General features: G+C 52.1%; 1 long non-coding RNA gene across 4 annotated transcripts in view; it reads left to right on the top strand.

The window, feature by feature from the left end:
- Positions 1–4,907: 4,907 nt before the first annotated feature.
- The window catches only part of LOC131810134 (uncharacterized), a 52,006-nt gene continuing 34,181 nt past the window's right edge, over positions 4,908–22,732 (top strand). For 3 of the 4 annotated variants that reach the window (XR_009345431.1, XR_009345429.1, XR_009345430.1), the window contains exons 1-5: positions 5,534–5,591; positions 5,761–5,855; positions 10,190–10,270; positions 10,493–10,603; positions 17,835–17,939. This is a non-coding gene — a long non-coding RNA (uncharacterized LOC131810134). Of the gene's footprint in view, positions 5,261–5,533; positions 5,592–5,760; positions 5,856–10,189; positions 10,271–10,492; positions 10,604–17,834; positions 17,940–22,732 lie in introns of those variants that run through there. The other variant, XR_009345432.1, reaches the window with a different exon arrangement.

Here is a 22,732-nt window from a genome sequence, read left to right as displayed (position 1 = left end):
CTAATAGTCATCTGTTGAACTAATGGGTAATGAACTCTTCTGGGAAATTTCAGGGAGAGCTTCTTAGGGAAGGGGGTGCAGGGTTTTAGCAAATGAATCCAAGCCGAGACAGAGAAAGGAAGAAAGGGCGTTCCAAGCAAAGGGACCAGCTGATGCATAGATGGGGCAGCAAAGTATTCACTGATTCACTCCTTCAACAAATACCGATGGCTTGTGCCTGCGTTGGTCCAGGGACTGTGCTCAGCAGATGGCTGTGGCTGGACGGGAAGGGGAGGAGCTGGAGCGGGGAGCAGGGGTCAGACCGCCCAGGCGGGGGTGGGAGTGAGCCTGTCAGCTATGGGGAGGTCCTGAGGGGTTTCTGTCTTCTGGGAAGGAATCGCAGAGCTCTAGGACTTGCATGAGGGGGTAGAGATCTCCCACACAAATGGGGAAACCTGAGGCTCAGAGCCATGTTAGCCCATGCTCAGGGACATCTAGATGGACAACAGCAACACTGAGCCTCAGGTGTCACAACCCAGGGTTCGCTCTCCTGGACCAGGCTTGCCCTCCCCCCAGACCCCGCCTCCTCTTCAAGCAGCCCCACCCTGGGTCAAAATCCTGGGTCCTTGGCTCCTGTTGGCTACTTCCTTACTGAATGACCTTGGTTATGTCTCCTCTTTCTCTGGACCAAAGGGCTTCCACTGACACTGAGTCTCTCAAAGTTTAGGTCAGGCACACTGACCCGTATGGTCCCAGACCCAGCTGTGCAGCACACGGGACCTCAAGCTCATCTCAGGGAAGTTATTGCTTCAGCTGAAGTCAAGAAGGAGACAGGGCCAGTGTGAAGCTGGTATGTGTTTAACACCTCTCTAACAGTCGCCCATCTCCCATGATGGCAAAGAGGGAGGGGCCTCGTAGCAAGCAAGAGTATCTAAGCTAGAATTGCTTTGTTTTCATTGAATTTACCTTTATAGTTACCTTCTATTTTTTGGAAAGCCAACACATCTAGAGTACAGACACAGTTTCCTTTGTTAAAGTTTTGTAAAAGTGAGTTAATTCAAAGAAAACCACTAAGCGGATGAGGTCGGGATATACAGCAGAAAGCGTGGAGGGGTACCAATGACTGGACGTTAGGGAAATCCTGGGTGGGGCACCTCAGACTCGTGGGTCTAACATCAACCATTCTTCTAGGAAAGTGACCTAAGGTCTCAGTGCTGTTGTTCATCTTTTTATTTTTTTATTTTTATTATTATTATTTTTGTTCATCTTTTTATTTAAAAGCGGGGAAGGTAAGAATTTCACCTGTCATTTCATGTTGGAATCAATGCTACTGGCCAAGGAATTTTCCTCATTGAACTTCAATACCAAATGTAGTGCCTTGGCAACCTCCCCCTGCCCCCGTCATGAAGGTGGGGATGGAAAGGAAACCCAGGCTGAGGTGACTCGTCTTGAGCCATTGTCAACCTCCTTCTCCCACACCCCCAGAGTCCAGACCAGCTGTCAGGAGGGTCCTCAGCAGAATGTCTGACCTTGCAGCCCTTGGGGGTGTGGGGCCAGTGAAGTCAAAGACCCGTGGGGATCGCCTTCACCCCTGGGAGGAAGGTGAGGCTTCTTGTGTGGCATCAAACAACTGAGCCACCCAGGCACCCCAAGATTTTATTTATTGATTGTGTGGCACTCAAGACTTTTGTGGCACCCCCAATCTGTCTTTCCACGTGCCCTGTCTACCCGGCTGGTTCATGCCCTGGCTTCAAGCCCCCTCGTCACCATTTCTGGGGAGCCCCTTCTCAACCTCTCCAGTCTGAGCCAGGGCCTCCTGTGGGATCCCAGCCTCCTTATCATCTCAGCCCCAACCACCCTAGGTCATCACAGTCTGTTTATGTGCCTGTTGTCCTCAAGGACGGAAGAAGACAGCGACTATTTTGTCTCTCTACCCAAGCACCCAACACAGGGTCTGCAGCAGGGAGATGCCTGGGAAAGCTTTGCTGCTTTGAAAAGGGTACATTTTAGTTTCCCTGTGGTGACATCAGTTCCTTTCAAAGACCTGCTCTTCCTCTGTTGAGTCCTCTGCAGGGCAGGGTGCCTGTGAAGAATAGTGAGCAACAGGGGGAAAGGCCAACAGCCAAACACCCAGCAGATGTGGATTCAAATCCTGTTGATCTGTTCAACTGATGTAGCTGAACTGGAGTACTGACACCTCTTAAAGGGGGATCCTAATCCCCACCACAGAGGCAGATGGGGGTGATGAATAAATGAGAAGAAGTGAGAAAAGCCCATCCACAGCTCAGGTACACACTTGCCTGTTAAATCATGGAAGTGTTAGAACTGTAGAAAGTGTAGAAAGCCCAGATGCCCAGGGCTAAATGGGAACTCATTCTGCCCAGAATGACACAGGGAGAGCCCTCTAGTTGAGGGAACTTTGAGTTGGGCTTTGAAGGATGACTAGGAGCTCCCCACAAATAGTCAGAGTATATTGAGATGAGAGGCTGAGAGTCACTTAGGTAGAGAACTCCCAACCTCAAAGTGGAGCCACAGCAAGCAACATTTTAAGATTTTTAAAAAGGGACTTCTCTTCCCAAGCTTTGGTAAGAATTCTAATCCAGGATTTGACTGAAGGTGTAAAATGACCTGAAAAGGGTCAAGGGCCCCTTTACTGTAAGTCACCTGGTTAAAAAGTCAGATGGTTCATACCTCTGTGGCTAAGCCACTCACATAACTTTGTCCCTAAACCTGCTTCTTTTGTGTTAGAAGTGAGTTTGCTTTGAGTGAGTAGGGGAAGGAGAGGCCCCCCTGTTTCCTGGGTTCCTAGCCAATAGGCTGGGCCCATGGCCAAGCAGCCCCCTTCCCTCCCTCTCCAAGAGGCTGACTCTCATCCTGCCTGGGTTCTTCATTTCTCTCTGTAACCTTGACCCAGGGCAATGATACCAAATTGAGAAATAAGCCCCCTTTCCTGGGCTAGGGAGGGAGAGGAGGCAAGGCCCATTTTCTAGGTCAGAACTCCTTGCCCTTGCCCTTCCTCCCCAAGCCCATGTTTTTTAAAACTAGACCTTGGGGAGAGAGGAGGGAGGGAAGGCAGAGAGTGTGGATGCTTCTGTGTGTGTGTGACCGAGTGTGGATGCCTGTGTGGAGAGAGGGAGAGGGAGGGAGAGAGAACAGAGCCTGGGAGTGTGCGTGTGCCTGTGGAGAGAGAGGGTGACAGAGAGAGAGAGAGAGAGAGGAACAGAGCCTGAAGTGTGTGTGTGGGGCTGTGTGACTGCGTGACTGTGTGCTAGGGAGACTGTGTGGGGTGTGTGTGTGTGTGTGTGTGTGTGTGTGTGGCACTCCAGCAGCAAGCTGTACCTTAAAGGCACAGACACTGCCTCTGCCCAGCTCCCCTCCCCACACCCACCCCCAGCCAGAGCCACCTTCCACCACCATCAGCTGGGAACCAGAGCAGCAACTCCTGCCTGAAGGGAGAGAAGCAAGCCCAGTCCTTTCCGACAACCCCCATCCCTGGCTGAGGCTTTGAGCGCTCAGAAAGGGTGGAGAAGGAAGAGGCTTTATTCCTGAGGAAAGCAGGGCCTCCCTGAGAAATGACTGGGGTCTGGGGAGGTGTGGAGGCCCAGCTCTGGGGCCACACTGCGGGCTGGGGTCCCAGCTCAACATTTACCATGGGTGGGGTCGGTGGAGGGAGGCCACAACCTCCATACCCTCTTTGCAGGGCTGGGACTGCGGTGCCTTGGTCTGGTGTAGACCACGAGGGCAGTGAGTGGTGGCAGGACCACCATGGGGGTCTCTGCTGCACACAAGGAGCGCGCACCTCAGGTCGGCGCTCACAGGCAGCCTTCCCGCCATCTTGGCAGCTGGCGCTGGCAGAGCACAGAGTGGGGACCTTTGTTTACCCCCCCACACAGCACCTTGCCCCTCCCCCCACCCTGACAGGGGTTTGGGCTCCAAAGCAGCAGGTGATGGGTGGAGCACTGGGAAGCTAAGACCTAGTTTCTCACCGCCCTGCCTCTGCCTGCCACTCGCTGTGTAACCCTAACAGGTTCCTCACCCTCTCTGGGCTTCCGTTGCCTGCTCTGTATAATGGGGACGCTTGGGTTCACGGTGGGCAGGTAGGGGGTGGGGGGATTGGGGATAGAGGGGTGGGAAGGGGGGAGGGGGGATGCAGCTCTGCCAGCTCGTCTATTTCCGACATTCCCCTCATCTGGGACCTAGGAAGGGCGTCATTTGATGCGAACTAACCTCACCTACATCTAAGAAGAGGATGAGAAATTACCCAACCCTGAATCCTCCTGGGCCTATCCCAGAGCCATAAAAACTATGTGCGCTGAAGCGTGCATGAAAATCTCCCGGCCTGGGGTCCCTGGGTGGCTCAGTGGGGTAAAGCCTCTGCCTTCCGCTGGGGTCATGATCCTGGGATCCAGCCCCCCATCGGGCTCTCTCTGCTCAGCAGGGAGTCCGCTCCTCCCACCCACTTCTGCCTGCTACTCTGCCTACTTGTGATCTTTGTCAAATAAAGAAAATCTTGAAAGAAAGAAAGAGAGAGAGAGAAAGAAAGAAAGAAAGGAAGGAAGAAAGAAAGAAAGAATCTCCTAGCCCAACTCCTCCTTTCCACAGTCGGGGAAACTGAGTCTAGGAGGGAGAGAGCAAAGGAAGTTATATGCCCCAGATGTACAGGGATGGGAAGCCGAGGCCAGGACGGGGCCCTAACTTGAAGCTCCGAGGGAGAGCCTGAATCGCCAAGGGAGCAGCGGGAGCGGGGAGGTAGGGAGGAGGAGGAGAAGCCCGGGGCGCGCCCCTCCAGCCACGGCCCCCTGGCCCCCGTGGGCCCCTTCCGGCCCCTCCCCCAGCCGGCGCACCGTCCCGCCACCTGCTCCCCCGCCCACCGGGGCGGGACTGCCGCCCCCCGTCCCCATGGCAACGCACGGCCCCGGTCGGCCACACTGGCCTCGCTGCCGCGGTACAGCCCATCTGGCCCCAAGCCCGCCCCAGCTGGGCCGCCCGACGCCCCGGTCGCCGGGGGCCCTTACAGCCCCGCAGAGGTCTGAGACTAGGGCAGAAGCGCCAGGCGTCAGGCGTCTACCCATGCCGGCACCTGGGCTAGCCGCTGTGTTCATCCTGATGGGGCAGAAGCCGCCCTAGAAGGACCATCCAGGATGTGCCACACAAACCCCATCCCCGTCCCTGCCACTGCCTCCCCCCCCCCCCCGCAGACGCACCCAATACAGCAGCAGGCGGCATCTCAGGATTAGAGGTCAGCTTTCTGGAGCCAGCCACTGTGGTTGCAGATCCCCAGGTAGTGTGGGGGCAATTTACTTAACCTTTTACCCACCTGAAATTGGAGATGATCATAGAACCTGTCTCATAGGGTGCTTGTGAAGGTTAAGTGGGTCAATATAGAAAAATACATGGAGTCAACACTCAATAAATATCAGCTATTATTTTGAGTGCAGGTGGCAGGTGCTGCAAGAGAGCCTTGGCAGCCCCAGCAGGGGTCCTGACCCAGCCTGGGTGCAGCAGGGGTGGCTTCCTGCAGGAGGCGGTGCTGCTGGAATCTGAGGAAGTAGCTGTTAGCCAGGAAACCCAAGGGAAGAGGGAACAGCAGCAGTGAAGACATAGACGTAGAGGTGAAAAAATAACGCAGGGGAGGGGAAGGGGCGGGTGTAAGGGAGACTTTCAAAGCCCCTCAGTGTTCCTGGAGAGTAGAGAAAAACTTGGCTTTTAGTCAAAGGGCACTGAGACAGGAGCCACTGTAGAGTTGTGAACAGAGGCATGACCTGTCCCTTGTTTTTCTAGAGATCATTCTAGATGCCATATATGCAGTGACTTGGAGGATCCGGTGGTCTTTTTGGGAGATGCTGAAGCCTGAACCCGAATGAGGGAGATGCAAGGTCAGTGGGAGATGGGGACAGATTCATGGCTATTAAGGAAGGAGACCTGGCAGAAAGGTGACCTATGGGCTGGAAGTAGCTGGAGGGGGAGCTGAGGATGGGCACAGACGCTCAGACTTGAGCACTGAGAGTGTGGCAGGGCCAGAAGAGGGGCAGGTCTGGGGATGGGAGGTGCTCCTGCTTGAGAACACTTGAGTTTGGAGCCAAGAGACCTGGAGACCTGGGCTGGAGAGATAGCCCTGGGAACATGGATGCCTGGAGGCTAACAGATCTTGCCAGGGTCTGAGAGCTGCCCCAGAGTCAGCAGAGGGTGGGGGCCTCACCAGACCAGAGAAGAGGATTTATGCTTCACAATTGGATTCTAAGCTTTGTTTTCCTGGAACCAAGTAGAATATGTCCAAATGACTTCTAACCCAAATTGTCTATGTGCCTTTATCACTGAGGTTTTGGAGTTCAGGGATGAGGGACAGGCAGGAGAGTGCAAGTGCTGACCAGTACTAGCTCTGTCCATTGCCAGCTGGGAGGGCTTAGGCAAGTCTTAGGTTTTGTTTTTTGGGGTTGTTTTTTTTTTTTTAAGATTTTATTTATTTATTTTGACAAAGAGAGAGACACAGCAAGAGAGGAACTTCAGCAGAGAGGGACGAGAGAGGGAGAAGCAGGCTTCCTGCTGAGCAGGGAGCCCAATGCTGGGCTCGATCCCAGGACCCTGGGACCCTGACCTGAGCCGAAGGCAGATGCTTAACCACTGAGCCACCAAGGCGTCCCTTCACCAAGACTTCTCACCATGCCTCAGTTTCCTTCCAGCTACCTACCTTGTAGGGTTATTGTAAGAATTAAATGGGGGTCACCTAGCTGGCTCAGTCAGTGGAGCATGCAAATCTTGATCTCAGGGCTAGGTGTTCAAGCCCCACATTGCATGTGGAGATTACTTAAAAACAGAATCTTAAGGGGCACCTGGGTGGCTCATTCAGTTAAGTGTCTGCCTTCGGCTCAGGTCACAGTCCTGGGGTCCTGAGATAAAGTCCTGAGTTGGGTTCCCTGCTCAGCAGGGAGTCTGCTCCTCCTTCTACCCCTCCCACTGTTCATGCTCTCTCTCTCACTCTCTCTTTCTCGCAAATAAATAAATAAAATCTTCTAAAAAATAAATAAAATAAAAATCTTAAACAATAAGAATTAAATTAAAAGTAAAAGGTCATGGTCTCTGGCCATCCTTATTAAATATGCAAATTCTAGAATCTTCTCCAAAGCCCAAGAATATGAATTTCCACGAGTGGGTCTGAGAATCTGCAGGTAAAATTGGCCCATCATTGAACTAAAGCCTCCAACTACTGTGCTGGGACTCCTCTGACCCTGGTCCTTCTATGGGGTGGCCCACCCCTCATATTTGCACCCTGGGGCAAGAGTTCAAATGGCAATCCCCTTGCCAGCTCTTCCTTCTCTCCAAAAGTCCTTGTGTGCAGGCCCCATGTCCAAGCTCCTTCCTTGTCCATCCTGCAGGCCTAAGGTTGCAGCAGAGCCCCCGGAGAATAGACCCAGGTCTTGGGAGTGGTCTCAGAGCCCTTTGGGCAGGGAATTCCAGATACCAGGCCCTTGGAGTACAATCTAGAATGATAAACTTGGGCTCCAGTTGGCTGTCCCCTTGGCCCCGTGTATCCCACACCTGGGAGGAGGGGTGGGACTGGAAGCAGGCATAGGGGACCCCGAGATAACAGAGCCAGAGCAGAGGTCTGGCTGCCCAGGTCTGTGGGCTTCCCTGCCTCTGTTTTCAGCCTTTGCCACCAGGCCCTCTGGCCAGCCTATCACTTCCCGGCAGCCACACCATGGAGCCTGCAGCCTCCATCTGCCTGCTCCCTGCCTGACCCTGGCCAAGGTCACCTCAGACTTTGTTTCCAGCCTCTGCTGGACTTGAGAAGTATGGGGTTCTGGGGCCTCCCATACAGCTACCTTGTGGGCCATCACAGTCCATTCATGCCCATCCCTGGTTTGACATGACAGGTTACATCATTCTTTTTCTTTTTTTAAAGATTTTATTTATTTATTTGAGAGGGAGAGAGAGAGAGAAAGCCTGAGCAGGGGAAGGGCAGGAGGAGGGGCAGACTTCCCTCTGAGCAGGGAGCCCCTCCTGGGCCTTGCAAGAGCCTTGATCCCAGGACCCTGAGATCATAACCAGAGCCGAAGGCAGATGCTTAACCCACTGAGCCACCCAGGCTCCCCTACATTATTCTTTAATACAAGGACACTGAGGCTCAAGGCAAAGATGGAGTCAGTATTAAGAACACTGCTGAAAGACAAGGGCTGAGGTGATGCTTTAAAAGACATGACCAGGGCTCCTGGGTGCCTCAGTCCTTGGGCGTCTGCCTTCCATTCAGGTCATGATCCCGGGGTCCTGGGAAGGAGCCCCACATCAGGCTGCCTGCTCTGCGGGAAGCCTGCTTCTCCCTCTCCCACTCCCTCTCTCTCTTGGGTTCCCTCTCTCGCTGTGTCTCTCTCTGTCAAACAAATAAATAAAAACTTTAAAAAATGAAAATAAAAATATAAAGACGTGGTCACCTAACAGTCCTGTCAGAACGATCCCCCATTTACGAGTGAGGACAGGGACAGGTTGGCTCAAGAAGGAGAGGTCACTGCTCCCAGGATCGCCCAGATGGTGGGAGGCAAAGTCAGAATTCAAACATAGGCTGGTCAGACCCCCAAGCCCAGACCCCAGGGATGCGTAGTAGGCCTTCAGTAAGGCCTGCCAAGAGGAGCTGAGGATGGTTGGGAACTGGGACAAGCCACCTCCTGGGAGGGAATGTGGGGAATGTCGTCCCCCCACCCCCCCAGGGCAGGGCTGTGGGCAAGGTGACCTTTGGGAAGATAAAGTCAAATTCCAGTCCTCTGAGCCTAGCAGAGGTAGACCTGGGGTGGTACTGCCAGGGACCAGAACCAGTTGCGTCGGGTTCCCCCACCCCCAGCCCCTTCCTGAGCCCTGAGTCACAACTGAGCCCTGTGGTGGGGGTACACGAGGGGAGCCACTGGTCCATGTCAGCCCCTTCTCTTCTCTCCACTGGAATCTGCCAGTGGCACCTTAGCCATGATGCCACCTGGACATTTCCATTAGGAGGGCCCTGAGAGTCTCAGCCATAACTGTCAGTAACTAAACTCACCATGCTCCCTGACTCCCACCATCCTCCCTGGGAGTGCCACCTCCATGCCCCGACTTGATTGCTCAGATGGCAGGGGGTTAGCCTTGCCTCTTCCTTCCTCCTCTTAACTCCTGAGTCTCCACCTTCTTGCCCTGGTGCCCCCCGGCCTCCAGCCTCAGACCCTCCCACCCCATCTCCCCAGGGCACAGCCTGGTTAAGTTGCCAGATGTGGCAAATAAAATATACAGGACTCTCCGTTGAATTTTAATTTCAGATAAGCAATGAATAATTTTTTTTTAAAGATTTTATTTATTTATCTGAAAGAGAGAGAGAGAGCACAAGCAGGGGGAGCAGCAGCCAGAGGGAGAGGGAGAAGCAGCTTCCCGCTGAGCAGGGAGCCCGATGCGATGCAGGGCTGGATCCCAGAACCCCAGGATCATGACTGGAGCCAAAGGCAGATGCTTACCAGACTGAGCCAACCAGGTGCCCCAACAATGAATCATTTTTTAGTACAAGTATATCCTAAATGTTGCATGGGACATACTTATCCTAAGTAATTGTTTGTTTGTTTGTTTATCTGAAACTTAAATTTACTGGACATCTTGTATTTTACCTGGTAACTCTAAGCTGGTAATTCCCTCCAGTGGTTCCGTGAGGGGGGGAGAATGGAGAACAACACTCCAGCTCTTGGAGCACTCCTTCTCTGCCTGTTACCAGTGACCATTCCATTCTCAGAAACCACCTCGTCCAGGAAACCTTCTGGGTGAGGGGCTGCTCTGTATCATGAGAGGCCACCATACTTCCCTTATGGGAACCCCAAAGGCTCTGCTGGGTTCCATCAGTAAGAGCTCCATGAGACCAGCATCTTGTCATTTTTGTGCTCTGTGTTCCCTAGCGCCTAGCACCTTGCATGGCACCTGGAATGATTTGCTGTGGAACCCTGAGAGAGTCCATTGCCTCCTCCAGGTCACAGCCTCCAACGGTATGAGAAAGGGCCATATGAAATGGTCTCTGAGTCTGCTTTCGGCTCTGATGTCTGCCCATTTCAGCCTGACACTGCCCTCTGATGCTGGAGATCCTGGGCAGGGTGGCACAGGCGAGAACTTGGAGCTCCACTTGGAAGACTGAGGACATGTCCTGAGCTCTGCCCCTATGCAGCCCCAGAAAAGTTCCCTACCCTCCCTCAGCCCAGCCTTTCTCTTCCGCCAGGTTCTGGACAAGTGGGAATGACAGGGCCTGCTGTAAGGACCTGAGCAGGTTGGGAAGGCTTCGATGAAGTAAGTCAGGAAGGTAAGCGACACAGCACAGCACACAGGAGGCCCTCCAAAACACAATATTCCTGCCTGCTCTTCCCACTCAACTGGAAGGCTGCATGGCCCTGGGGGTGGGGGTGCTCAGGCAGTGGGGGCTGTAAGAGCTCCAGGGGGAGGAGGGAGGGAGAAGCCAGGCTGGGAGCATTCAGGCAAGACTTTAAATCTGGTCTTGAATTTATTTATTTATTTCTTTTTAAAGGGCCTGAGCATCTTCTGCAAGGAAACCATTCAGCCCGAGAGAGAGGGACAACCTGAAGTCAGCCCCCACCTCACTCCATCAAGGGGGTTAAGGGTTCTGCCTGAGTGCAAGGTGGGGAGCATGTGGGTGTAGGTGGAGCAGACCCCGGAGACCCAGGTCCAAGAGACCCCACCATGGGGGACTCTCCAGCCTGAGAGCTCCCATAATCTCCTCCAGACCCCTAGGGCTCCCCCAAGTAAACATGCAGCTTTCGGGGCTTGGGGGGGGCACCGAGTGCTCCTTGGCTTCAAAACAAGTTCTTCCACCACCCCTGGTTCAGTTCCAACCCCCTTTTAACCAGTGGGCCCACAAGATGGGGAAATTCCAGCAGGCTCTCCTGGTGCCAGGTCACTGCCTTCCCAAGGCCCCATTGTGGTCTCATCTGAACAATTTGGAGTAAAGAGCAGGGGGTAGTTCCTTCCTTCTAGAACAGGTAGCCCAGGGTTCTTGAGGGTAAGATGACAGTGGGTAACTCAAGTGCTATGAGCCCCCAGAAATGAATTCCTGCCTCTGAACAGAAATCTGGAGACCAGCTCTCTCACTCCACTTCTGTCTCCTCCTCAGGCTCTGCCCTGTCCCCTCTCCTGCCTCCTCCTACCCTCTCATACTCCCTGCCTGTGTTTTGGGGCCCTGCTGAACTAGCTTCCCTGACCATTAATCAGGCCTCATCTGACCTCAAGGCCAAAGAGCTAAGGGGAGGGAGGCAGGGAGAAGGAGAGGAGGAGGGAAGAAGGGAATCCGCCTGTGGAGACCCGGTCAGTACGGCTCACCTTTGCCTCCCTTGTCTCCTAGAGATCCCCCCGAGTGACCCCACAAGGCAGAACCTATTTATACAGGAGCAGACTCACTCTCCAAGAGCAGAGCTCTTCTGACAGGCACCACACAACTGATAAGGAGCCAGCTCCCCTACTCCTCCTCCTTACTCTAGGGCTCCCAGGTGAAATCTGGGAGCTTAAACTGACCCTGGAGGAAGAAGAGCGTCTCCCCTGTCCGGGGCTTTGGGTCCTAGAGAAGGTCATTCAGGGCTAAAGCCAGTTAGAGCAGGCAGGAGGGCTGGCCTGGCCAGTCCCTGTCCCAAACAGGCTGGGTGGCCTGAGGCAAGTTGCCTCACCTTTCTGAAGAGCCCTTTGTCCAATTAAAATCTGGCCAGAGCGGACCTCTGCCCTCAAGGGAAAAGTGGTAAGTGCCCTAGCTTAGAGCTGGGCTAGATTTCCTATTCTGGTTCTGCTTTTCCCGAGTGGACTAGCTAGAGACCAGTCATTTCCCATGCCTGCGAAATGGGGGTGATCAGGCCATCTCCCTGGGGTTTCGCTGAAGATTGGGAGGTCTCCACTGCTGGTGCCGTGTAGTGGGGAGAAACACGCTGAGAAAGCCTAGTGACAGTATAGGGATCTAGGGACCCTGGCCTACAAGGTTCCCACCACCTTGCTATGGGACCAGGGAGGTGGCTCCCCTCCCCCCCATCCCCCACAACGAGGCCAAAGCACTAGAGACTCATGTCTGACCTTTCACCATTTTGAACCCCCTGAGAGCACACCCTCACCCCATCCTACCATCCTTGCCCAGACATACCCATCCTGCTCCATTCTTCCCCATGCTGGTCCAGGGCTCTGTTCCCACCCCATCCCCAAAACAAAAGGGCATTCGACATCTTTGTCCTATGCAGGCTCATTCTCCCTGTATGGGACCCACGAGGCCTTTCAGTTGGGACCAGCCACCTTCCCCCAAGGCCTGACCCAGCTCTCTGAGCGTGGCACTGGAGGAGAGAGCGCACAGATGGGAGGGGCCTCAAAGGAGAGTCCCAACCCCCACCATCAGAATTGGCCGGAAGGAAACCTGGTGGGGGAGGGGAAAGGGGAGGATGCCAGAGCCGCGAAAAGAGGACTGCATTCAGAGGACTTGTTTGAGTTTGGGGTAGGGACTAAGTTAGGGCTCAAACCTACTCTTCTCCTGGCTCCCAGCCAGGGGCTCTTTAAAACTAAATAGGTTTTTAGTAAATGTTCGAGAAACTGGTCCCAACTCTGCCCTGATTTCTTGTATGACCTTGGGTGAGTTCCTTTCCCTCTCTGGGCCTTGGTCTCCTCGGTATAAGATGAAGGGAAAGAACCTGGGGAGTCTCTCCTCTGAGATTTCCTGAGCCAGACCCTAGGCAGGCGCTGGGATACCACAGACAAGCCAGGCTCCCAGAATCTGGCTTTAGGACCCCATCAAGAAGGAGCACAAAATGACTCTGAAGGTAAAATACGTTTCTGTGAGAGTAGGATCCCCCCAAATGAATCTAACCTCCCTACCCTCGAACTGATACAGTCCTAGACAACCTCCAAAGCCCTTTACTCCCCTTGGTCTATCAGGAAGCTTGTAAGACAAACAAGACCAAATAGTGTTCTCCTTTCACCGAAAATAAGGCTGCAGGCGTACAGAGGACAGGCCCTGACCTGCCCTGGGAGAGATGCCTGAGCCAAGGGGGAAAGATGGACAGCAGATACTCTGGGCAGGGAGGGTGGGGGGGGGCACGTGAGCAAGGGAGAGAGCAGCCACACAGGTGCCTTGGTTCCTTAGGCTGGGGCTGGAGTGTGGGCTATCCCTGAGGGGAGCAGACAGAGGAGGCTGAAGGCTGTTGGCTCTCAGGCTAAGGAGCCGATCCTGTGGGTGCTGAGGAAAACAGGGGTTTCTGCCAGGCCTGTTTATCCGCTACTGTCATCGGAAGGGGAGTGAACGGTGGCCCGGACTGAGAGGGAGGGATCCGGGACAGCTGTGCACACAGGTAGCTTCTGACAAAGGGGCCAGGGAGCCTCCCCACACCATGGGGGCGGGGGGAGCAGAGCAATTCCTCTCTCGGGAAAGAGGGGAAGTGAGCGGGGAGATGAAGCAGGGGAGAGGAAATGAAAGATTAAGTGCATCAAGGCCATAAAGCTCAGAAATGTCCAGCCGGATGGATTCCCAGCTTATAGATACATTTGTGCGCAAGAACCCTCAGCCAGGTCTGGGACCCCACCAAGAGCTGCCACCCAAGGAGGCAGAGGCCATCACGGAGGCTGGATGGGACCCTGCAGGCCCCTGGCCTCCTCTCTGGCCCGCGCCTCCCCCCTCCCCACCATTCCCAACCTACCCTCAACTCCCCCGGCTGGCTGACAGCCCAGCTGCAAGCAATTGTGGGAGCCTCCAGCCTGGAGAGCTTCGTCCCACAAAGGGCCCTGGTAAATAGCAGCCCACACCCCAGACGGCCTGCACACCCCCCTCCTTTGCAGCCCCCTGCCCGGAAATTTAAAACAACTGCTCAACATAGTCTTAAATCCTCCAGGAAGGAGCTCCGGTAAGAAGGCCAGGCAGGAAGCCTGAAACGGGCCAAGGCCCTGCCTGGAGCTCCCTCCCTCCACAGCTCCCACACTGAACTCCCCTGAACTATCACCCCCTAAAGTCTCACCCTGGGCTTCCCATCCCCTGGGGTTCCCATGCTGGGGTTCACTGCAGCTCCAGCTTCTCCGAATTGCCAAGGACACTGCGAGCACCCCGCGCACAGGATGGTTTTGCCCCTTGCTTGCACCCCGCCCAGGGCCTGTCACAGAGCCCACGTGCAGTGTATGTGTGAAGGGTGAAGGAAGGAAGCCACCAGGGGACCGTGACCCATCACTCTGTTCTTGGGCCCTCAGTTTCCTCATCTATCAAATGGGCCTGATAACTTTTACCCTGCCTACTTCCCACAGTTGTGAGAGTTAAATAAGAATCTTTGTGCAAGCATTTTAGGAACTGCAAAGCTGGCCTGTGTTCCTGACCTTGGTGTGCTCATCTGTAGAATGGGGGTCCCTTCCAGCTTTGCTATTCTGAGACTCAGGATGTTCCTTAAATACTCGCTGGGCATTCAGGGGAGGACAGAGGATGTAGTGTCTGGAAAGAGAGTCCGGTTCAGGGCTCGGAAGGCCCCTACTTTAGTTACAGAGTAGCCTGCTACTCACTGTATGATCTCTGGGCCTCAGTTTTCTTCTCTCTACAATGGGCATGGGTGGACACGGAATGCCTGACCTCTCACATTCAAGCTCTGTGATGACAGGACCCTAGCCAGAGGGCAGTGGGGAACCACTGATGGCTTTGAGCAGGAGAGTCACATGATCCCAGTCATGTTTCAGAGCCCTTGCTCTCACACTGCGGTGGTTTCTGGGCAGAAGGGCAGGGAGGCCAGAGTCTGGAGGCCTGGAGGATGGCAGCCTGAGTGCCTTCTTTATGCTGTGCCTAGTCTTGGACTATTCTGCCTCTTTCCCATGTCCCTGCTTTTTCAAAATCATCCAGGACCTGGTTCAGAGAGTACTTCCTCCCGAGGGTCTTCCCAGCATGTCTCCGATGCGGTCACTTCCTCTGCCTTGTGGTTTCCCAGCTCTGCATTCCCCCCTCACCGGACCAGTGTGGATTACTGTTGTGTGTGTGTGTACACATGAGTGCATGCATGTTCTCTCCCAGGCTGTGAGCACCAGAGGTCAGGGTGGGTCCCTGCCCCCCCCATATTATCTCTGGCACCCATCACCTGGCCTCGCCCAGAGGAGGTGCTCAGTACCTGCATGCAGAGTGCTGAGGATCCTGGGCACCCTGCTCTCTGAGTCCACCTGCCGGATGGGAGACTGGGCTCCAGCCCCAGCTTAACTGCTGATAGCCCTGTGACCTTGGGCCGGTTGCTTCTCCTTTCTAGACCAAGGACCTTTTGTGGCCAAATAGGAATTACCCTGATTATTCATTTTTTTTTTTTTTAAGATTTATCTATTTATTTGACACAGAGAGAGAGAGAACACAAAAAGGGGAAGCAACAGAGGGAGAGGAATAAGCAGGCTCCCCAAGGAGCAGGGAGCCCGACACGGGGCTCGATCCCAGGACCCCAGGATCATGACCTGAGCCAAAGGCAGACACTTAACCAACTGAGCCACCCAACTGCCCCATGATTATTAGTTCTTGAGTCAGACCTCTGAAGGAAGGGAGCAATTCTTAGGCTCCCTCCGCTGGCTGCCTGCCTTCCCTCTCCATTTCCTTGGCTTTGCCCTGGATCATGGTGAGCTGTGACCAGTGCAATTCCCACCAGACCACTGAGAACCTCATCCCTGGGTCCTGCAAGGTGCTGCACACAGAGGGGCACAAGACAGGACTGTATAGAGCCGCTTGTCCACTCCATGGCCCCAGGAGAGGGAGCCCGGTAGGATCTCCATAAACAGCGGTAGGCATCAAAAGCAGGGCTTACCAAGCGGCTGGGAGAGTCCAGTGTCCAAGCCCCAGCCCAGCCTCAATCCCCACACCCTCCTGCCCAGCCATCCTCCTGGAGCTAGCTGGTCTGGCCTCCCTGAGAGGTGTGGGGAAGGGGTGCTGTCAGCCCCCAAAGCAGATGGATCTTTAGCCAGCACCACGCTGCCCCAGGCAAGCCCTGCATGAATCTCAGCCAGAATCCCCCTCCCACTCCCCCCCCCCCCCCCCCGCCCCCACGGGCTGGGACAGACCTCAGCCAGCAGGCCTCCCAGCTTTGATCAATACAGGGCAGGCAGCCAAGGCGGCTGCAGGCTCCATCCTCCCAGGAGGCCCCAGCTCAGCCGGGGTCACATGGGGGAGGGGCCCCGCAGCCTGGCTAGGGGGCTCTGGGGATAGGGCGGGGCTGGGGAGAGCAGGAAAGGCAGATACAGGCAAAGCTCCTGCCATGCTTCACTCCATCACCTGCTCACTCCCTCACCCACATCGGTGGGGTCCGCAAATATTTGCTGGGCATCAGTTTTGCACCAGGCCCTGGCATTGGCCCTGGGGCACAGGGAAGACAAGGCAGCAGCTTTTGTGAAACTGATGGTAACTCTCATCTGGGAGAGAGACAGCAGGGGAATGAAACAAAGAAAAATAAGAGGTAGTTTCAAAAGTTGATACATACAGAATAGGATACAGGGACAGAAAGATGGGGCGACATGCCCCACGGTGAGCTAGGAGGAGGCTGAGGAGGGTAACGTCTGAGCAGAGACTCAGATGAAGATACCCACCAGGCTACCTCAGTCCACCTTCCAGAAGCAGATGCTAAGATGGAGAGCCGTAGGCAGGAAGAGGTGAGTGAGTGAGAGAAGCAGGGCAGAGTAAAGGAGGGAGGACTGTGCACTCAAGTCACAACAAAAGCCTCTGCTGACCCCCGGAAATCTAGGAGCAAGGAGAGCCTCTCCAAGCTGTCCCAGTTCCAGGCAACAAGCCCGGCCTTTGTGCCCTCACACTGAGCCGCCACTGGGTAGCTAGCTGCTCGCTGGATGGGGCAAGACTTTGGGCAGGCTGGCTCTCTTCAGAGGAGACATTCCAACAGAGTCTCAACTGAGAGCAGACGGGGGAGTGAGCACCTCTGCCCTAAAGGGGAGCCTAGGTGGTACCCCTCAGCACTGAGGAGGTGTGGTATGATTTTGCAGGAAGAACATTCCAGATAGAGCAACAGCAAGTGAAAATCCCTGAGGCAGAAATGAGCTTAGCTTGTCTAAGGCACAGAAAGAAGGCCAGCCTCGTGTGGTGGAATGAAGGACACTTCCAGGACAGTGGTCAGAGAGCAGGTGAAGGCCAGACCAGAAGGGCCTGTGAACCAAGACCCCAGAGGGCCTTAAGGGGAGTGTGATCTGGTAATTCCCCATTACTGCTACCCTGGCTTCTAGGTGGGGCAGGGGAGGGGATGGGGAGAGCAGTGGGAGGCCCCAGGAGGGGTCCAGGTGGGAGGGCTCCAGATAAATCTCGGCTGTCAACTGGGTGTTGTAGCAATGCTTCCAGCGCCCTGTGGGGGACATTAAACCAGATGAATTTGACTTTTTCCAACCTTAAGATCCTGAAATCTTGGGGCACCTGGGTGGCTCAATGGCTTAAACCTCTGCCTTCGGCTCAGGTCCTGATCTCAGGGTCCTGAGATCTAGCCCCGCATTGGGCTCTCTGCTCAGCAGGGAGCCTGCTTCCTCCTCTCTCTCTCTCTCTCTGCCTGCCTCTCTGCCTACTTGTGATCTCTATCAAATACATAAAATCTTAAAAAAAAAAAAAAAAAAGATCCTGAAATCTTTTGGCTTGGGAAAGGAACCTCAGAGACTGTCTTCGTTCCTCTCCCTCACCTGGAAACAAAGTCCCTTTCCAAAGCCCTTGCTGTGCCCCCAGAGGGACTGAGGAGCTCACTCCCACCATGGATCACTCTGCTGGAAAGTTCTGGGAGCTCACTCCTTGTAGCTATTCCCAGAGGTCCCTGCTCTGCTCTGGGCCACACTAACCACATCTGTTCTCTCTGTCCCAGTAGTCCCCAGAAGGTAAAGACATGCTCCTCTCTCCACTCCCACCCCAGGTCTTGTCTGGTGAGGATCTCACGTGATGCCCCCTCCCTACTTCGAGCCAGGATCCTTGCCAGCCCACTGACCTATTGCTGTGATGTGCGTCTGATTCTGCAAAGGTATGGAGAGAAGTCATTTTGTAGAATTTGTAAGAGGAAAACATCTTCTTCTCTTATTTTAAAGAGATGTATTTATTTGAGAGAGCGAGAGAGAGAGAGTGAGCAGAGGAGGGTGGGGCAGAGGGAGAGGGAGAAAATCTCGGGCAGACTCCCTGCCGAGCATAGAACCCGACACAGGGCTCGATCTCACCACTCTGAGATCATGACCAGAGCCAAAATCAAGAGTTGGACACTTGACCAACTGAACTGCACAGATGCCCCATTTTCTCCTTTAAGAAAAATTTTTTGTGTATTTTCTTCTGAGCCCTGACGCATGTAGAGGCCTAAGCAGGCTGGGACTTAGGACCACGGGGCTCTGGCCTGTCCATGTGACTTTGGACTAGTGTCTTCCCCTCTCTGGGCTTCATTTGCTTCTCTGTAAATGAGGCTGGCCAACTGGGTGGTATTTAAAAGCTGAACCAAAATACTGTGAGTCTATGTGGAGATCTGCCCTGTGTAGATCTTCTTCCAAACCTAAGCCAAAGGATTTTTTCTTTCTTTTTTTTTTTTTTAAGATTTATTTATTTATTTATTTATTTGACAGAGAGAGAGATCACAAGTAGGCAGAGAAGAGGGCAGAGAGAGAAAGGGGGAAGCAGGGTCCCCGCTGAGCAGAGCTCGATGTGGAGCTCGATGTGGGGCTTGATATGGGGCTCGATCCCAGGACCCTGAGATCACTACCTGAGCGGAAGGCAGAGGTTTCACCCCGCTGAGCCATCCAGGTACCCGCAAAGGATTTTCTATTTTCTCTTCCTATGACTCCTAGGGTCAGAGAACTGCAGACTCTTGGAGCTGGAAAGGTCTCAGAAAGTTTAACCAACTCCCCCTGCTCCATGCCACTGCTTTGCTGCACTTTGTTTCAACACCATCAGTTGATTATCTCTACCTCCAGAGTTTGCACACCTCCAAACTTGGGAGGCTCACTACCTCAAGAAAGTTCTTCAGCTAAACACAAAGAGTCTATGAGTAACATAGTGACTCTTGTCTTGCTCTGTGTCACTGCTCACTTGTTCATTTGTTCATTTTCTTTCACTCAGCAATATTTATTGGGCCTCCATCAAATGAAGCAGGATACTCACAGCCCAGCATTAGAGCAAAATCATAATTATAAAGGTAGTTTATGGTCGTTGAGCACTCATGCAAAGGCTAGCATTTTACTAAGCACTGCAAACACACGACCTCATTCAATCATCACAGTTGCCTCCTTGTTTACAAATGAACAAATTGAGGGTTAGGGAAATGTGACACTGGGTCCCAGTAGGAAACAGATGGCAACTGAAGGGTTTCTTGCAGAGTCACATAAAAGGACAATTTACAGAAGTGGCAAGGGTGAGGGAAACGTACAAGGGTTGGTGGGGTGCCCCGAAGGTTAGCAACAGTGGGGAGCCCTTACCACCTATGGGTCTGAAGGGAAAAGAAGTGAGAAAGGCTCTCACTAGCAGCTAGTGAAGCTGGGGTTGTGAAAGTGGGGGTACCTGATGGGAGCCATGGCTGTGGAAAATGGTGTTAGGAGGAGAAGAATGAGTTCCCTTTTCTCTCCCTCCTGCTGGGACTTCCCATTGTTTGAATCCATAGGGAAACAGAAGGCAATGTTTTTCAGTGATATCGTCCATAGAGGTCAGGCTTCTGGGCACAGGGAAAAGAATAAATCTTGGTGGGAGTGTGCACACTGAATCACCAACCCAGAGAGTTAGGTGACTTGTCTAAGGTCTCAAAATCAGGGAGTCGTGAAGCCGTGGAAATAAAGACATGGTGATTTGTGTGCTGTATTCAAGTTTTAAGATCATGAAGGAGGGAGTTGTCGATGGGCTTAGAAGGGTTTGGAGCAGCAGTTTGTGGGACAAGAAAGGGGAAAGGATATTCCAGAAAGGCTGAAGGTGATGCAGGAATACACCTGTTGGGCAAGAGTGAGCCACTCTGCAGGGCTGGAGAGAGCTGGGAAGGTTCCAGGAACCTCTTTGGGGAGGTGGAGAGGGAGCTTAAAAGTGTTAGTATTGGAACAAGATAAAGCCACTACTCATCCACTAATTTACTTAAAATATGTATTGATTGAGCTTCTGCTGTTTGCCAGGGACTGTGCTAGGAGTTGGGGTTATGGCCACAAAAAGTGCAGTTCGGTTCTGTTCAGTCATGGTCCTAACTTTGTGGAGCTTATGGTCTATTAGGGGGATGGTGGAAGCCATGCCATGAGCTAATGACAGTGGGGATCAGTGGTCTGAAAATGAATCTGGATTTTCTCCTGTAAGCAATGGGACACACTGATGGACATTGACATTTTAAACTTTTTAAGGCTTTTAAAAAATTGAGGTATAGCTTACAAATAGTAGATTGCCCAAATCTCAAATGTACGGCTTGGTAAATTATAACCACTATTCAGATCAAGACTCAGAACATTTCTCATGCCTGGAAAGTTCTCTCATGCCCCTACCCAGCCATACCCCCAAGAAGTAACCACTATTTTGATTTTTACCACTATATAGTTATTTTTGCTTGTTTTTGAGCTCCATATAAATAGAATCCTACAGCATGCACTTGTTTGTGCCTGGATTCTTTTGCCCTACATTTTGCTCAAAAGATTCATCTGTGTTGCAGCAATTGGCAATTGTCTCTTCCTACCCAGGGCTGTGTAAATTAGTGTGTGCATTTGCGTGCATGTTTGTCTGTGTGAACACATATATTTTTTATTTATCCATTCTACTGTTAATGGACATGTCAGTGCTTCCAATTTTTGGCTCTTATAAATAATGCTGCTGTGAATATTCTTGTATCTTGCTTGCTTTTGGTGCACATATACACCCTCATTTCTGTTGGGTGTGTATCCAGTAGTGGAATTCCTGGGACATATACACTGAACCTCAGTAAATACTGCCAGTTTTCAAAGTATGGTATCAGTGTATTTTCCTGCTAACAATGTATGGGAGTTCGGTTGCTCTACATCCTTGTAAACAATTGGAAATATTGGTCCATTTCATTTTAGCTGCTCTGATAAGTGTGTATAATAGCATCTCATTGTCATTTAAATTTGCATTTCACTGGGGCACCTGGCTGGCTCAGTCAGTGTCTCAGAGTCATGAGCTCAAGCCCCACATTGGGTGTAGAGATTACTAAAGAAAATAAAAAAAATTTTAAACTTCTTACTTATTTATTTGAGACAGAGAGAGAGTGACCATGAGCAGAGGGAAGGATGGAGGGAGAGGGTGACAGACTTCCTGCTGAGCAGCGAGCCATACAGACATGGGATCATGACCTGAGTAAAAGGCAGATGCTTAACCAGCTGAGCCACCAAAGGTTCCCCAGAAAATAAATTTTTAGACAAACCATGAGAGACTATGGACTCCAGGAAACAAACTGAGGGTTTTTGAGGGGAGGGTGTGGGGGATGGGTGAGCCCTTGATGGGTATTAAGGAGGGCTCTGATTGCCTAGAGCACTGAGTGTTATACGCAAACAATGAATTGTGGGACACACCATCAAAAACTAATGATGTGTGGCTCAGTGGGTTAAGCCTCTGCATTAGGCTCAGGTCATGATCTCAGGGTCCTGGGATGGAGCCCTGAGTCCTGCACCAGGCTCTCTGCTCCGCAGGGAGTCTGCTTCCTCCCTCACTCTCTACCTGCCTCTCTGCCTACTTATGATCTCTCTCTGTCAGATAAATAAATAAAATCTTAAAAAAAAAACACTAATGATGTACTATATGGTGACTAACATAACATAACAAAAAAAAAAGAAATAAAATTTTAAAAATCTTTAAAAAAATTTGCATTTCACTGAGAACTAATGATGTGAAGTACCCTTCATATGCTTATTGGTAATTTGTTAAGGTTCTGGTTAAGTCTCTTATTTAGTTTAGTTTCTTGTTTGTTTGTTTGTTTTAAAGATTTTATTTATTTATTTGACAGACAGAGATCACAAGTAGGCAGAGAGGCAGGCAGAGAGAGAGGAGGGAGCAGGCTCCCCGAGGAGCAGAGAACTGGATTCAGGGCTTGATCCCAGGTCCCTTGGATCATGACCTAATTGGAAGGCAGAGGCTTAACCCACTGAGCCACCCAGGTGCCCCTACTGTTTTCCTTCCAGTGAATTGTAGTGGCCTTTTTTTCATATAGCAAGTAATAATACATGTGTGAGTCTATTTCTGGGTTCTCTATTCTGCATCATTGGTCTACTTGTCTATGCCAATACTATATTGTCTTAATTGTTAAAATTTTATAGTAAGTTTTTATATATAGTAGTATAACTCCTCAGGCTTTTCTTCTCCAACAATGCACTATCAGTTTAGTTTCTTCACATTTTCATATCAATTTAAAATCAGAGGGTTCAGGGACGCCTGGGTGGCTCAGTTGGTTGAGCAGCTGCCTTCGGCTCAGGTCATGATCCCAGCGTCCTGGGATCGAGTCCCACATCGGGCTCCTTGCTCTGCAGGGAGCCTGCTTCTCCCTCTGACTCTGCCTTCCACTCTGTCTGCCTGTGCTCGCTCTCTCTCTGACAAATAAATAAATAAAATCTTTAAAAAAAATAAAAAATAAAAAAAAATAAAATCAGAGGGTTCACTTAAAAAAATCTATTGAAATTTTTATTGAAATTGCATTGAGTCTATAAGGCCAGTTTGAGAAGAATTCATATCTTCCAATGAATCTTCCAATCCGTGAACATGGTATTTTCTTTCTCTTTCCATTCATTTAGGTCTTTTTTTATTTCTTGCAGCAATATTTAGTGTACAGAGTAAGGGTCTTATGCATATTACATTTATTCCTGATGT

This window comes from Mustela lutreola, chromosome 10 (assembly GCF_030435805.1).
Source record: "Mustela lutreola isolate mMusLut2 chromosome 10, mMusLut2.pri, whole genome shotgun sequence".
Taxonomy (NCBI): domain Eukaryota; kingdom Metazoa; phylum Chordata; class Mammalia; order Carnivora; family Mustelidae; genus Mustela; species Mustela lutreola.
This window is presented reverse-complemented; position numbering and strand designations above follow the sequence as displayed.